Genomic DNA, 16168 nt, shown 5'->3' with positions numbered 1-16168 from the left:
TTGTGAATCAGGGAATGGAAGCAAGAACCAGACTGCCTGTGAATCAGTACCCCCCACTTCTGGCATCTCTCTTAAGGCTAATTTCTATTGCCTTTCTGAAGGTATCTTGCACTTAGTGCTTACCAGAAGTGCTCATGGGGTGTTCTGTATGCTGCCCTGTAGATACTTGGCTACAACTTTCCCATAGAGATAAGCAACCCTTCTTTGTTTAGTGGCATAAGGCTGAACAATTATCTTTGGTCTCTCTTGTCTCCTGTGTCCTCCTAGCCGGCATTTGTTCCATGTGCACAAAAACAAGAAAATGGTGAAGCATGAAAGCAGTGCTCAAGGAACTCCTCAAAGAAGTGAAGACTGAGATCTTACCAATAATAAGCTCCACTCTATGAAAGAATCTTAGATTTGGACAGACAAATTGGAAGCATCTCACCTCCCTGATTCTTCCTTCCCTTTATCTTGGAAATTGGAAGCATCTTGCCTCCCCAGAACAGCACTCAGCCTTTCCCAAAAGCTGTGCAACCCATTGAACAGGAGTGGTCTAAACTATTATGGAGATCTTAAACTGCCAAATTGATACAAGCTAAAATTGATTGCCTACTGAGCTTGTGAAATGAAGTGCTAGAAAGTGCATAGAGAGAAATAGGGAAGGAGTGCTAAGGAATTTGCTTCTTTATGCTTCTTTTTTTTCCCTTACTTTTCCTTTGCATGCAACACCGTCGTTATCTTTCCAAGTCATCTTGCCTTAATGAGTTCTGCATCTCCCTCTCTCAATAATCATTGGACTGTTTCTCCTGGTATTTCCAACATAAAAGGTTTTCTCAGTTTGTCTTCTAATTTGCCTGTTGCCATGTCACTGCTGAAGAACTGCACAAGTAATTCAAAGTCAAATCCAGAGGGAAAATTGATGATGTGGACAGTATGACATTTAATCCCCCCTCAAGCTAAAAACCCTTTTTAGCTTTATAAATCTAAAAATCCTCCCTTAGCCTGTTTCATTCTATTCTGAATTGGTTTTATTAGCACCCTCATCACCAGAGCATCTGAACACCTTCGAGTAGTACATTAAGCAACGTGACTAACATCTGTCACATATAGTTTTCTTGCTCTCTCAGCATCCTTAAAATGAATTTAGTGCTTGTGTTGGATCAATAGCGCTGGAGACAGATGGTCTCTGTTCAGCCCCACCAGGGGCACAGCATGAGGGAGACCCTTGGATGGACCCCCCAGCCTGCTGCCCTTCTGCCATCACACCCTTTTTTGGTCCAGATTTGGACCGAATTTACTCTAAGCAGGTCAGAGAAGTCAGAGCAATGCTGGGAAGTCAGATGAGGCACTCAGTGGTAAATTTCTTCTGCCAGGAGCCTTCAACAGAGACAGCAGTTTGAGCCACTTGAACTCATGTCAGTGCAGGTCCTGTGTTGGGTAGGACGGTAGTTGTATCCTATGGAGCAAAATCTAAGCATCCTGAGGCACTGTAGTTTCAAGCAATATGTTTTCTTAATGGGACAAGTATGCTTTACCTAATTTTGCTTTGAGTACATGGGATTGTTATTGCTCAGTGGCCTCACGCAGGTGTTTAAGCAGTTCTGTGGTGTGATTTTTCAATAGTGGCATAAGGTTTTATTGACTGTTACCTAAAGAGTAACTTCAGAGTAAATGAGCATATGCAGCCAATTGTGATGGATGCATGTGGGGCTATGGCAGAAAACTCACGAGCTGGTGACTTCTTTGTCACAGTCTGTTGTGTTTTGGGTAAGAGTATAATGTAACTGGAACAGGACTCTATTTTTCATACAGTAAGAATTGGGAGAATTTATTTATGCTTCCCATGAAAACTGTTGGCTTTTCAGTTCTGATAATGTGAACGTGCTGAGGAAAATTCTAGGTAAATGAAATTCTGATGTTTGTCAGGACACTGGGGTATAGGGTATATTTTGGTTTACGAGTGCCTTGTATGGCTGACTAGGGTACTGTGTGTGATAATTGAGATTAGAGCAGTTTAGAAGCATGATAGAGCTCTGATCCAATGTAAAACTTTGCCTTGTTCTGTGCCCCATCCTTACAGATATTCAAGGCCAGGCTGGACTGGGCTCTGAGCAACCTGATCGAGCTGTAGACGTCCCTGTCCAGAGCAGGGAAATTCGACTAGATGACGATTAAGGGTCCCTTCTGCTAAAATGCTTCTATAAAACCCAGAGGAGTAATAACCTTTACTTCTCACTGTTCTTTCCAATCCATAAGAGGCCAGCCGAGGCTGGTTGGAAACCCTGTCCGTCCTTCAGGGCTCAGTCAAGGCACAGTCGGAAGCCCTTGTCTGTACAAAACCCTGGACGGTGCTACAGACCTAGCAGTAATGGAAATATGAGATATCTGATCAAGAAAGATAAATACATCTATTTCAGAATACATAATCCTACCACATATGTGAAGTAGTTTAACCATTAGCAAGTTGTCAAGCGTTATTGAATGGAGTTAAACTCTTTATTTCTGTGCAGGATCTATTCTGTTTTCCCCCCCTTTTCTCCCCTTCCCAGTACAGTGAGCTTTTATACGATACACATTGCAGCGCCTGGGGCAGATGACACTTGCCAAGGGGCTTGATGATCAATTCTGATACAAATCTGACATGAAAGTCTTGAGAGAATCTGGATCAGATGATCAATGGGAGACAGAAATCCACATTTAATGCTGTGCTGCTCCTAAATGTCTATGCCTGTCTCAAACCGAGATCCAAAAGCAAGCACAATCCACAAAGACAACATATGGACGGGTACATGGACAGAGGTGTGAGGATGGCATTTCACATGCCCTTTCTGAAATGAATGTCATGGAAGTATTACATGTAGGATTGACAGCCCTTCAGGTCTAAGTATGAAGTTAATCATAAAAACATGGATGAGAGAAATGCTAGTGATCACTTTACCACCCAATCTCTGTGCTACAGAGTCCATGGGCAGAAAATAGTTTCCATTTTATTTTTATTTCTGTAAAAATATGTTAGATTCTCTGATTCAAAGATGAAAGAGAGACCTATTACCAGCTTCAGACCTTGGAGCCATGCCTTCATTTACCACCAGTCGGTTTTGCTCCTCTCCCTATTTCTCCCCAAGCCTGGCTGCATCTGAGTATTCATGAATGCACTTTATTATTTCTCCCCTCACAGTTGCTTTTTTCTTCCCACACCTGCCAACATTAGCTCCTTCCTTTGAATCGTGCTGCCGTACAGCCTAATGCATGTGATCTTCATGCCAAGACATTATTTAATTTCCCAACAAAGTTCTTTTGGCGTGGAATGAGCAGTAAGAGCACAGGAGGGGAGGCATAGATGGAGTGGGAAGGGAAACGAGAAGGAAGAAGTACTCCAATGTATATTGCCTCTGGCTTCAGACATGAGTGGTTTCAGGAAGTGGCTGGGGAGCAGCGTGGATGGGGTGGTGGTGGCAACAGGGGGTTTGTGGATAGCAGGTTGCTGAATCAGGAACCCTGACACTTGTGAAGTACTCTGTCAGGAACATTAAGTATCCAAAAGTGATAAAGCTTCAATTTGCTAGTCCATTAGACTAATTACTGCAATAATTAAGTAACTACTTGATTAGAACTAATGGGTACCTAATTATCCAGGAGAAAAGTATCAGGTGGCAATTATCAGGTGGCAATTAATAGACTGGAGTTAATGTCTTAGCACTGTCTTTGTATGAATTCATAAGCAAGGTAAAGAAAACAAACAATAACTTATTAATATTTATTGGTGCCACAGTGTTTTTCAGCTTGTTTCATTTACACAGAACCAATTAGTGAAAAGACAGTTATTGTTGCAAAGACGTAAAGTGACTGAAGCAGGAGTTTGATTTTAAAGGAACAGGATCACATTAACACTTATAAGCAAAGACAAATGGATATCAGCCAGGGACTTGGTTCTGGTGCTGCTTATTCATCAACAGAAGAAATCAGAGTAATTGAGCTCAGTATTAATAATGAAACACACAGGAAGGCAGCTCTGGTCTTAATGGGGTTCACTTTGGTATTGGCCCCTCCCTGGATCTTCATCAGCATTTTCTACGGTGCATGGAAAACAGAGAGAGTGCCTACCTGAATGAGTGAGAGCATCCTATGGGCATGGGTGGGAGACACCATAATAGCATCTTCCAGATCAATGCTGCAAGCTCTCCGAAGGAGACAGCTTTCCTGGGCAGGTACTGCCTGGTTGCAAAGTTGTTACAGATGCAGTTTCCGTAATGAAGGCAGTGGAACTCAATGTATGCTGGTTTACCTGTGTACAGAAAGCATGGGGACATTCTCATTCCCAATATTTCTCCTTAGTTTAGCACCCATCTGAAACACCTCCGGTAATTCATGTGAGAGAGGTCCGAAGCCGAACTGAACCTGCTCTAGAGCTTGGATGCTTTGAGTGTATTATTATAGTTGTTGTTTTCTTTTTTTGGCCATGCAAAGGGCCAGCTTCTCAGATGGCGTACACTAGTGTCCTTTCTTGGGTGTCAACACACCAGTAGTGATTTACATGGAATCAAACTATGACCTACGATCTACATTTCCCACTCTCCAAATTCAAGAGGCTTTAAGTTTCCCAACAGAAAAATGAGAAAGCGCAGGGAATTCCTTCCTATGTATTTTTATGGCCGTAAATGATCATTGCTCTTCTTAAATGAGTTTCAGACCAAAACTGTTGTGCGTGCAAAGGATCTCTTTGTCTCTCTGCAGGAGAGCTCATATTAGCAATAATTACTCTCATGAGTAAGCGTTTCTACAGTGTGATATACAGTGAGTTGGCAACTGCTTCTGGAGTACAGAATGAAGCCTGGGTTCGCTCGTAAACTTTAATCCTTTAAAATTTAACTTTAGCAAATGAAAGACCAAGTTATCAGATGGATTTATGTCAGTGCAGTGAGATAGAGCTCTGCAACGCTCCTCTTTGTGGAGGCTGAGGATCTGGCCCTTGCAAAAGCCGTTCTCCCCCCTCTATCCTTTTCTCCGTGGTATAAATAAATGAAAGGTGTCCTAATCATATTTTAGACTGTGTGCAGAGTCACATGCAAAACCATAATGTCTCTGTATTAGAACATGTGGAATGATAAATGGAGATAAATCTAAAATTTATAGAACACGAACATTTGCATAAACTGCAATATCCAAACATATAGGCTGTTAAGTAACAATTGTCACAAAGGGCATAAAAAATTCAACTTTGTTTCATAAAAAGAACTCAAATTCCTTACATGATTAAGATAATATATCATTTGTTCCTATCTTATTAAAGGCATAATTGTTGTTAGACACAGAAGTGGCATTAAGTCTAATCTGGCTTTATATATGTACAAATAGAAGGGGAGGTGAATGTGAAAATTGATGCTTTTGGTGATCCATAGGCATTTTATTAATGTTTGAATAATAACTGCCTGGAGGGCCTGTTATAAATTAAAGGGACGAATTGAGATATAAATTTTTATGAGGACTAGTTATACATTTCCATTATGTGTTTAAAAATGAAGGAATTACTGTGAACACAGCAGAACTCACATTTATTTGAGGTGATTTGGATGGAAGCAGAGGTGCAGTGAAGGAAGCTGCATGCTGGCTGTAAGAAAGATGTATCTGTCCCTTTGAAGAGATATATCATATGTCATGCATGAACTCGGTTCTACAGGAGACTTTTCTCTGCAGCTGATTTCGCATGATTATTTATTTGACAACATCAAGTGATGATATAGCAATGAGTTTTAGGCCACTTAGAGAAGAAAGCTTATTCCTAAATCACAGAGGAGTTCCTCAAACCCAACTATTGTCAAACCAGAGTTAATCTAATAGAGGAATCCAGTAATTTCTTTGGCATTTATTTCTCATTATTTCTCCTGTCTGGATATACACATCTTCATTTGCAGTGCATTCACATGTCCTGCAGTGTATCTCAGAACTTCCTCCTGCCCCTTCTTGTGGCTGATTGCAGGAACTCAGCTCTCATTGCTGGGTGGGTACTATACTCTGGCTGTCCACCAGAGCAGATGTCCTGTAAGATCCAGTTAGTCCCATCAATGCGCTTTTTCCATTACATGGAGGGTGAAGATAACCCAGTATCTTCAATGAGGCAGGCACTTTGGCCTGAGAATGCATCTTTTCATGATGGAGAGGGTGCATTACCCCAGTACTTAGGCAATCACTTACTGTATGGGGGAACTCTTTTCCACTGCCTTGTTTATTGCTGCTGACCTCTGAGGGCGAAGCCTTTTAGATCAAATTCTTCAGGTTATTTTGTATTTAACCTTTATTTGAAGCCTTGATTTTTCTTGATTTCGATAGATGCAAGGAAACCGATATGCAGGAGGTCCTGACCTATTTTCTCTGCGTGGCAGTTCGTTGTCTGTAAAACAAGGAGACTCAAACAAGTGGTTTGAGGAGGAAAGTGTTCATCGGTGTGATGCTGAGAGAGATGATTATGTAGTACCATCTGCAGATATGCCGGACCAATATAGCAATTGTGCTAGTGTGTTCTGGTGGTGTTTTATTGCAAGACACACAGCATAGAGGTCTTCCTGCTGTCTTTCATGTAAATGAATTAATTTGCAATTTTTTTGTTGTTGCTCCTCCCAAGCACCACTCTAATCATACTCATGAGGATTAGGCAAGTATTCCCTGTTTGGACGAGGCCTGACTCCTTGTGAAATATGTTTGGCTGGTGCTCTTGGCTTGCAAAGAGCCCAAAATCTTAAAGAAACTGATAAAACACTGAGATTTAGCTCAGCTTCGGTTCTCAACTTTGAAGCATCAGTCCTGGATCCGCTAACCAGGGAGATCACTGCGTACACTTGGAGAACAGTGGCTGAGAGTGTGCTTTGATCTACAAACAACACTTATTTTTCCCCCGGGTGAAAATGAGAAAAACAACAAAATGTCTTCATGGTTTTCATTAAAAGTCCAACTTTTAGTAGCCCTTTGAATCTGGATCAGCTCCCCAAGTAGATTACTCTCCATGTAGATTGCTCAGTAATCTCACTTTGTGACAGTAGGAGGAATGATCCACTTATTTCCTTGTTTGTGGATGCACTCGGTTCAGCTTTCCAGGACTTTGTTTCTTCCCTTGCAGTCTTAAAATTTGAAACCCTCCAAATCTTACTCAGATCAAGTTCAAGTGTGCCCTTCCTTCAAGGATAGAACCGTGCTTGCAGCTAACATCTAGTAGGTATTCGCATAATGAAATTTTCTCATAACTTCATTCAACTGTCCTGATTATGTGGGATCTGTTTTTGAAAATACCTTCTGACTAGTTCCAAAGCAGCAAAAACTCTTCTCCAGTCAGTAGAAGCCTTTTCTAAATGTGCTGGACAAGTGAATAATTAGGCAAAAGAATCCCACCATTTCCCCAAAGTGTATTTTTTTCTCTGTGTGTTATTCAGAGGACAAATTCACAAGAGTTTCTTCAGGCAAGGTGCAGAGGAACATTATAGAGAGTAAGTTCTATGACAGAATTAGCAAATGTATTAAGTACAGTGCCAATCTGGTATAGCAGAAATGACTAAATACCCATCAGGGCCTGTCACTCGTCAAGAAGTGAAATCTTAGACCCATTTAAGTCAATGACAAATGTTCACAGAATCTGGCTGCAAGTTAATAAATGTTTGGAGCCTGTATAACTCAGACTCTGATATTTGTCAAATTAATTATTTGATTGATCTTATTGTCTGTCAAAAAATTCTTCGTGGAGTTGGAATGCTTTGTGTTTTACTATCTATAATTTTGATGAAGAAAGCCTCATACAAGAATAGGGGATATATCATTGCAAGTTTTATGCTGGGTCACAGACAGTTATAATACATAATATGAAATAATGTAGCTGAGTATGGAATTGTAAAATGTTCAAAATGGACCAGCTGGGGTTGTATCTTCTGCCTGCTTTTGGTCATTTCTTGGTTTGGGAGTGCTTTAATATTCAATCTGAACTTTCTTTTATCAGATTCCTTTCACTAGACTACATATACAGAAAATGAAAGAAAATAACTCCACACGTACACCAATTCCTTCAGCTTACCCTTGCCTCTAACACAAAACACAGGATTTCAAGACTATATACATCAGGTGTTTTCAGCAAAGTAGCAGCAGCAGCAGCAAATCATAGACATTTGTCATTCCTTGGAGCTGTCTGACAGTTCTGACAATTCATTAGGCTGGGCTGAAAAGCGGTTTAGAAAGCAAAGGAAGGATCACAGGTAGTGGAGTTGCTTTTGCATGATCCAGTAATAGCTGATTTGTATCATTTTTGGTGATGGATACACTGTTCAGATTAAACTCAGCTGAATTTTTCACCCTTATTCTTCTCTTTTTCTTTTTCTCCTCCACAAGGAGCTTCCGGGCACATTAGCCTAGATTTAGACCTCAATTTATCCCAAGAAGTAGATGCCAAGAAAATTCTTCCCGGTAACTACTGATATCTGTGCTTATGAGAAGTGCAGTGAGTTTTGCTATTCAGTTTCTATCCAGCGAGGCTTTTCTTTTTCGGCGTGTTTGAGGTATATTCTTCTGCACAGCTATTTCATGACATGTGTCATTCTTCAAAGTCAGAGTCATTCCCACCTGAGTGTATGCAAACCAAACCTCTGCCTTTGTTCACTGATAAGTGCCTCCATTATCCTGCTCTTTCCACTTACTGATTTGCTTTTGAGACTTGTACACAAGCAATTTTTTGACTTGAAGGCAAATCTGTTGCAATAACGCTGAATCTGCAGAATAGACCACCTGGAAAATATTTGATCTTCCGCTGGAAAACATTTTGCTTTTGCAGGTTGGTGGACTGTCTCAAATAATGCCACAATGTAAAATGTCTGGGTCAAATTTTGAGTTGATGAGGCACCGCTGTCTGGCCAGAATATCCTTAGGGTCAGGAAGATGATGGTCTTGGGGATCAGTGCTATCATGGAGCATGCTTTGCCCTGCAGACAATGAATAGGTTTCCATCTTCATTGTATCTGTTTTATAGCTGCCGCAGAAGCACTCTGAGATTGATCCTGACCCACTACTGTTACATGTATGTCCTACAAGAGCAATGTTTGATCATGATAACCATTGGAATGTACTCATTTAAAGAACTGCAACACAGCCCCAGAGGAAGACCTTATACATATGTGTGTATATATATATATATATATATGTAACTATGTATATTCTTTTTTCATATGGGAATTTTCCCAGAATCTCAAAGCCATCGGTGAAGTTGTAACCAACTCTAACTTCTGCATTTTTCTTCCCTCCCCCCCGCCCCCCATGATTAAAAATGCCACCACCACCACCTGGAAACCCATCTCAGATGCCACTCCTTCAAGTAGTGTTTCCCACTTGTATCAAACCAGGGGTTTTGGGCCTATCATGGGACTACCTGCAAATAATGTTGTGGTTCTAATTCCTCCAGTGTGTCTTCATAGACCTGATGTCAGCTTCTTTCTTGTGGAGATGAAAGTATTTCTGGCTCTGTGATTCATGGGTTTGCTATAAAGCAATAAATGGTGACACTTGTGGATGTTGGCTTATGTGTTTTGTGTTGCCTGTTGTGCCTCCTAATTTGCTTGTAGGTTGTGTGATTTTAACAGTTGGCCATGAGTGGCAGGCTGCACTTGTTGGTTTGTTACTCTGGAGTTATGAGTGTGGGCTGAACTGTTGGCATTAATTATTTTTAATAGTGAGTCAGACACTGAATTATAGGATCTTTTCCTTGGATAGGAGAACAAACAAAGAAACAAATGGCCCTCCTCTCCCACCCCCAACATAAGTCACATTTTGTCTCCTCTGACCTCAACCAGCCCCTTAAATTTTGTATCAAACATTAGAAAAAGAGGTCAAAGCAGGAACCCTGTTGTAAAAATACAACACAGCCAACCCATATATGAACTATGGGAACTTGTCATCTTATCATCCTAATTGAAGTCATACTGCAATGTATGACAGCCCATCATATATTCTGCCAGTCAGTGTGTCATACATGATGTGTAACGAGAGAGCTCATAAACCCAGAGGGGAAGTCCCTTCTCTTTTATTACTTTATTTGATCATTTTCATAAAAATTCCCCTTGCACAAAACAGAGGGATGTGTTTATTAGCCACGTTAAAGCTTTGTCCATTCATTTGACACTGTGATTTACACAGATTTACTCACAAAAAAAATCCCATTATTTCCATTCTGGAGAGCTGTTTTTTTTTAATATTTTCATTGTGTGATGAAATCTATATATTTAATGCCACAGGTGATGGCAAAGAAAGAGGAGGTTGTTGTCAGAAACTCAGAAGTAAACAGTGAGTTTCTTTAGGTATAATTGACTCAGGGAAAGAAAACATTCCCAGTGAACACAGAAATATAAATAAATAAAGATGCTCTTCCCAAGGAGTGGGAATTGAAATGTCTCAGCTGATCTTTTTTTTTTCCTATGTGCCTTCATTAAAAACAGCAGAATTTGGCAAAAAAATAAAAATAATAATAAAAAAATCCCTCTGTGTTCTACTCATGAATGTTTCTAGAAAATATCAGCTTTCATACGCAAATATTCTTGAAGTGAAATTGGTGGCTTCCTTTGAACACAGCTAGTGCCTCAAATCCCATCTGCTTTTCCTACAACACGCCCACTCATTATCTAGCTTATTTGGCTTTATTTTATTTTTTTTTAAATGAACACAAATTAAGCTATTTAATCAAATATGTACATGATTACATGGCATTTTTGCATAAGAGTCATACACCCACGGAAATCATTAATCACAGATAACAACACTACGTTAAAATTAGACATTTTGCTTTCTTTCTTTGTGTGTATGTGCGTGTGCTTTTTAACATAATATCCTGCATAGCTCTAATTTCACCTCCACTCTCATTTGAATAAAGCAGGATTGTTTTACATCAAATTATTCATTTGTCTGTAGCTCTGATAATTAGTATTTATGTTTAGGCTTGATCTCAGAGGAATAATAATACAGGACTTGAAAATACAACTGGAATGGATCAGGTCTTTTTTTTGGTTTGTTTCTTCCCTGTTTTGCTTCCACAGAATGTCACCATGACTGTCCATTGGCAAACTGGATAAGAAAGAGTGTCACACTGCAGGACAACCTAGAAGATGACAGGTATTTCCAGGCACAGCAATGATGAGATCAAATTCCCCTCAACCTGCCTTGTTTGCTGATCTTTTAATCAGATTCAACTTCACTGCAGCTACAGCACAAGGTTCCCTGACAATGTATGACAGCATGTGACAGAAAAATATTTTGATTTTTTTCTTTTTTTTTTTTTTTTTTTTTTTTTTTTACCATTTGATGCTATTTCAGATATATCTGAAGCCCTGGCAGCATCTGCTAAATCTACTGAACTGTTTTAGTGGAGGTTTTTAAACGTGCATAATTGAACTGGAGGGTTTGGGGGGTTGTGTTCATGTGCATGTAGGGGAATCCAAACAGGAAAGCTGGGAAATGATCTAAACCCTTTGAGGTTAACGTGCCATGAAAGAGCATCAACAACCGAAGAGGACATTATTAAAAAGCAGCCAACCCAGCTCAAAAAGAACCACTCTGTGAAGCAAGAGCCTGCAGAACAACACCCAGGGCTGTTTGTGATCCCACTGGGATATGTATTTCATCCCCTGTCTTCATATCTCCAGATTTCCTCTGAACTGCTTCTGAGACGCATTCTCGAAAAAGAAAAGCACCAGCAACTACTGAATGCCTCTTATCAACCTTTTCCCCGCAATCTGTTTCGTATTCGTCTCACACCCTTGTTCTCGCAGTGTCTTGGGGAAATGCTCGGATCAAAGATAAGAGAGAACAAGGAAAGGAATGAAGCAAGAGGCAAACAACAAAACAAAACCACCTCCCCCCCCAAAAAAAAACTTCTTGACTAAACTTCTCTGCAAATCGTGTGCATGATTACAGCGCTGTTAAAACTGCCTTCTTCTTTGCCAGTACTTAATTCCTGCTTTTAAAATCAGGCTTCCTTTGATCTTGAGGATTGAAATGATCTGGAAATGAAACAGCCATTGCTTTGCAGAAAATCTGGATAGGGTCCCAGGCATGGCTTTTACCTGGAAGGATTCCAAAATAGGATGAAATCTCTCCGGTTTCAGAACAAATTGCAAGATTTTTCTCTATGTCTAGTCCAACTGTGGAACTCCAGCCCTGACGTCTGCTAGTTTCCAAAGCGCAGATGTAATAACCTCTAAGGTGAACTGTGAGCCCCATTTCTCCATTTTCTTCCCTCTGCCTCTCCTTCAAGGATCAAATGTTTGGAGAATTTTATTAAAACAAAGGCTTAAATTTCTGAGCAAACTGAAGTTGAGGAGACAGTTGCTTATAACCTGGGCTAGGTTCAGCCACAGGGGTGTTGAGCAGGACAGAGGACCAGGAGCATCTGTAACATCTGGATCTTGTTGCATATGGAGAAATATCTGCCTGGCTTTGCACAACCTGATCCCAGAGCCAAAAGGGCTGAAAAATGCAGTGAAGAGACAATGTGAAGCCGGCTTTGCCCTACCAAATAAGTCCCACTGAGAAAGTAAGCACATCAATATTTCTTTGAGTGTTTTTCTTCTAGTTACTATATTTCCATATGTTGCATGAATATTTCTTTTATTGGGGATTGCAAGTCCATCTGGTACTTGTATTGGGAAGGCTTGAGCTGGCAGATCCCTGCTTTGTGCTCCGTTGCAGAGATTTGGACTACTCTTACAGGAATCATAGAATCACATAATCATTAAGGCTGGAAAGACCAATAAGATCATCCAGTCCAACCATCAACCCATGCCTGTGACTGCCCTAGACCACATCTCCATGTGCCACATCTCCATGGTTCTTGAGCACCTCCAGGGACAGTGACTCCACCACCTGCCTGGGCGGCCTGTGCCAATGCATCACCACTCTTTCTGAGAAGTTTTTCCTAACATCCAACCTGAGAACAGTTGTTGATAAGTTAGAGACAACTATTCATCAGCTATCTTTTTAGTTAGAACTTTCAAAAGAAATGCAGGCTATCAAGTTACTTACTATCATATCAGTATGTTCCCACAGTGTCATTTTTTTATGTTATAAATTAAGTAAGGGCTTTGTATCTGAGGGGCAACAGTCAACAAGAAAGAAACCTCTCTCTCTGTATGCAGTTCTCAGTGCACCAACTCTGACCTACAAATCATAACGGAGAAAGGATGCCTGAACATCAATACTAAGCAGAAAATGTGCTGAAATGTCATAGTTTGCCAAGACAATGAGAATCACTTTCCCTTGTATGTATTACTCCAGAACAGGGGAATAATTATCTGCTTTCATACAAGCTTTTTCCTTCTGCATGATTAATTTCACTGATATCAACAGAGAGTGTGATGACTCCGGAATGACAGCTCCTGGTAGCATGTCTAGGATTAGCACAAACAGGTTGTCATTGTACCCCAGTTAGGAACAGTCAGTCTTGTGCCGAGTGCGGGTCAGAAAAGCCAGGCTGGACACCAGACATCTGCCAGCACCATGTCTGTCTTCATACTGGGTGGCTCTCAGATTGGGATATAGAGCTGGCTACTTCAATGGGGCACAAGGGCCTTCATACAGACCCACATGATGGTGGTTGAGCAGTTTCCAGATCCAAATCGCCTGGTTATCCTTGTGCTAAGGCATGACTTGCAGCCTAAAATCTGCGTACTTCAGCTCATGGAATGGTTGGATGGAGAGGACGGTCAAAGATGCAAGAGAACAAGCTGAGGCATTGATATTAAACAACCAAACTATACGTTTACTAAAGTTGTAAAAACATCTGTCTTAGGTCTCCTGTGGAAAGTAATCAATATGTGGAAAACTGGATAACAACTATGGGGACAGCAGGAACGTGCCTATAAATTGTGAAGCTATTGTGAGCATACAGAGCTATCTGAGAAAGGCAGTGGGGCAGGGTAGCAGTGCTCAGTGGAGCTAGGACAGGGCCCACATAAAGGGATTCTTCAGCAAAGTCCATACTTTGTCAATGTCAAGATACATGGGAACTGTAAAACAAAGCAAACCGTGTGCATGGAATGAAAATAGAAATTTAGTCCAGCATCGTGTGCCTTTGAAAACGTCATAATCCTTTTTAAAAAGATGACAAAAAAGCTGTGTATTTTTTAAGAAACATAGCAGGTGAAAGGATTCATTCTCAAAAATCCATGAAGTGTACAGTGATGAGTTATTGAGGATTGGGGGGGAGGGTGTTTTTGTAATTCTGTAGGCATCTCAGTCCTCTGGTGAAATGATGTATGGGGCAATCGTCTGGTAGGGGCTGATGGGATGTAAATGAAACTAATTAAGGAAATGTCAAACATAATTAATAAAACAGGTTTAAGTTGCAAAAGCACTGTCAGCTGAATGAATGGGGAAGAGTGTGGCATTCCCATTGTTGTGGGGCTTGCTTACTTATTTATATATTTATTTATTTATTCCTTGCTCACCCCCTTGGCCTCCCACCAGCTCTGCAGTTGCATCGTTCAATTAGATCTCAGAAAGCTCTTGCATTTCCTCCTTGCCCCCCTTCTGAGCTGGGGTCCCATAGAATAGGAGGAATATAAATTTGCCCTGTCGGTTTGCAGCCTGGGAAGAAGAAGAAAAAAATTAATTGCTAACTCCTCATCTTCCCTAAGTACTACAGGACATTAACATAACCAATTTGCTTGAACTCCTCACTGGCTGCTTAATAGAGCATCTGACCAGCTGATAAGACCTGGGTGCTGCTGCCTATGATACCTTGTTATTAGCATTTTCATAATATTCAGATATTACAGCCCCATGATTCACTAGCCTCCATTCATTATTGATAAGTACAAAAAATAAATAAAAAGGGTTTATAAATTGCAAAAGGGGGTGAGCGACCTATAATTATGGCAAGCAAATTAGGGTGCATGGTAGAGTCAGTTACATTTGCCTAGGAGTAATGATGCTCAAGAACTTTTTCTCCCCAGGGACAAGAAAAATAATGGATTCCCTGGCAGCTGCAGATGGGCTAGGAAAGGCTGTCATCCAGGACACTGTTTATATAAGTTAGGCTGAGCATATGGCTCTGCGTCCTGCCTGTAGCCATCTCCAGATAATGCTATTTCAATGACATTAAATAAATACATAAATAAAAATAACTGGACAGTGGTGGTGGTGGTGAAAGGATATGAGGAGGAGAAAAAGCAGGTTCAGAGAGTCCACAGCAAAGTTTCTACTGAGAGCATCCCCAGCAGCTCAGCAATCCCGCAAAAGCAGAGTCTGCCCAGCTGAATCACTGCAGAGAAAAAGATGAACTGCTATTTCTGCTAAAACAAAACCTTTTCCATGTTCCAGTCTAAGACAGATGTATTTATACACCAAAGCTTTGAGCCTGAGTAGATAGAAAACATGGTTGCAAGTAGGAGCTACTAGAAATAACCACTGGATACTTTATAATTTAGTCCCTGTGGTTTTATTTCCATTAATCCAATCAAAGGCCTTTTTTCTTTACTAATGAAACTGGAATGAAACACAAAAGGGAGGCTGACCTGTTAGCAGGTGACTGTTTCTTATAAGTTATTCATTAAAAACACCCCAACGCTCTAGTGCTGAAGGAGACCGTACCTATTTCTGTATAAATTAAACATAAGTGACTCGGATGCAAGAAAAAAAAAGTTATTTCTCTTGGCTTCAAAACATTGTACAGCACTTGGAGGAAACTGCACCCTTTCAGACATTTGCAGAGAATTAGAGACTTAAGTTACATTCCAGCTGCTCCTACTATTTTCTGTTCCAGGCAGCCCTAAACATCTACTGCAGGCATGGATATTACCAATGTTTTGCAGACAGCAGCGTGCTTTAGGTAAGTTAAGAATGAGCCTCAGTTTGGCCTTCCTTGTGAGTGTTAGAGGAGGCTCAGGAATAGAAGGGAAGGACTTTGGCAGAAAAAATGCAGGTGGAAAGGCTTCTCCCTTTTATTTTGCTTTTATTTTTTTTTTCCTTTATTAAATTCAATTACATCATTACTGAAATTGCTTTTGGCATTGTACTGTTGATCTGCATCATTCAGTCCTTCTCTTGGGAACCCTGAAGAATGTCCCATTGGCATTACCCACTATCTGCAAATGCTTACCTGCCTACAAACTCTACTGTTCATTTTTGACTTTCCATGAATGTTCTCAGCATTTTTATGGGCCAGAATTACTAG

At 40.5% G+C, this 16168-nt stretch overlaps 2 long non-coding RNA genes across 6 annotated transcripts in view; one reads left to right on the top strand and one right to left on the bottom strand.

Moving 5' to 3' along the window:
• The window catches only part of LOC128075163 (uncharacterized), a 58205-nt gene extending 42953 nt beyond the window's left edge, over positions 1 to 15252 (top strand). The window contains exons 11-12 of the long non-coding RNA XR_008203676.1: positions 9308 to 9456; positions 11034 to 15252. This is a non-coding gene — a long non-coding RNA (uncharacterized LOC128075163). The remainder of the gene's footprint in view (positions 1 to 9307; positions 9457 to 11033) is intronic.
• LOC128075164 (uncharacterized) overlaps positions 1 to 16168 on the bottom strand; it is a 175721-nt gene that overhangs the window by 5457 nt on the left and 154096 nt on the right. For 3 of the 5 annotated variants that reach the window (XR_008203680.1, XR_008203678.1, XR_008203679.1), the window contains one exon: positions 4087 to 4267. This is a non-coding gene — a long non-coding RNA (uncharacterized LOC128075164). Of the gene's footprint in view, positions 1 to 4086; positions 4268 to 9376; positions 9487 to 16168 lie in introns of all 5 variants that reach the window. The other 2 variants (XR_008203677.1, XR_008203681.1) reach the window with 1 other exon arrangement.

The sequence above is a fragment of the Tympanuchus pallidicinctus genome, unplaced genomic scaffold (genome assembly GCF_026119805.1).
Source record: "Tympanuchus pallidicinctus isolate F22 unplaced genomic scaffold, pur_lepc_1.0 scaffold12, whole genome shotgun sequence".
Taxonomy (NCBI): domain Eukaryota; kingdom Metazoa; phylum Chordata; class Aves; order Galliformes; family Phasianidae; genus Tympanuchus; species Tympanuchus pallidicinctus.
Note: the sequence above shows the minus strand (reverse complement) of the source record. Positions and strands in the feature narration are given on the sequence as shown.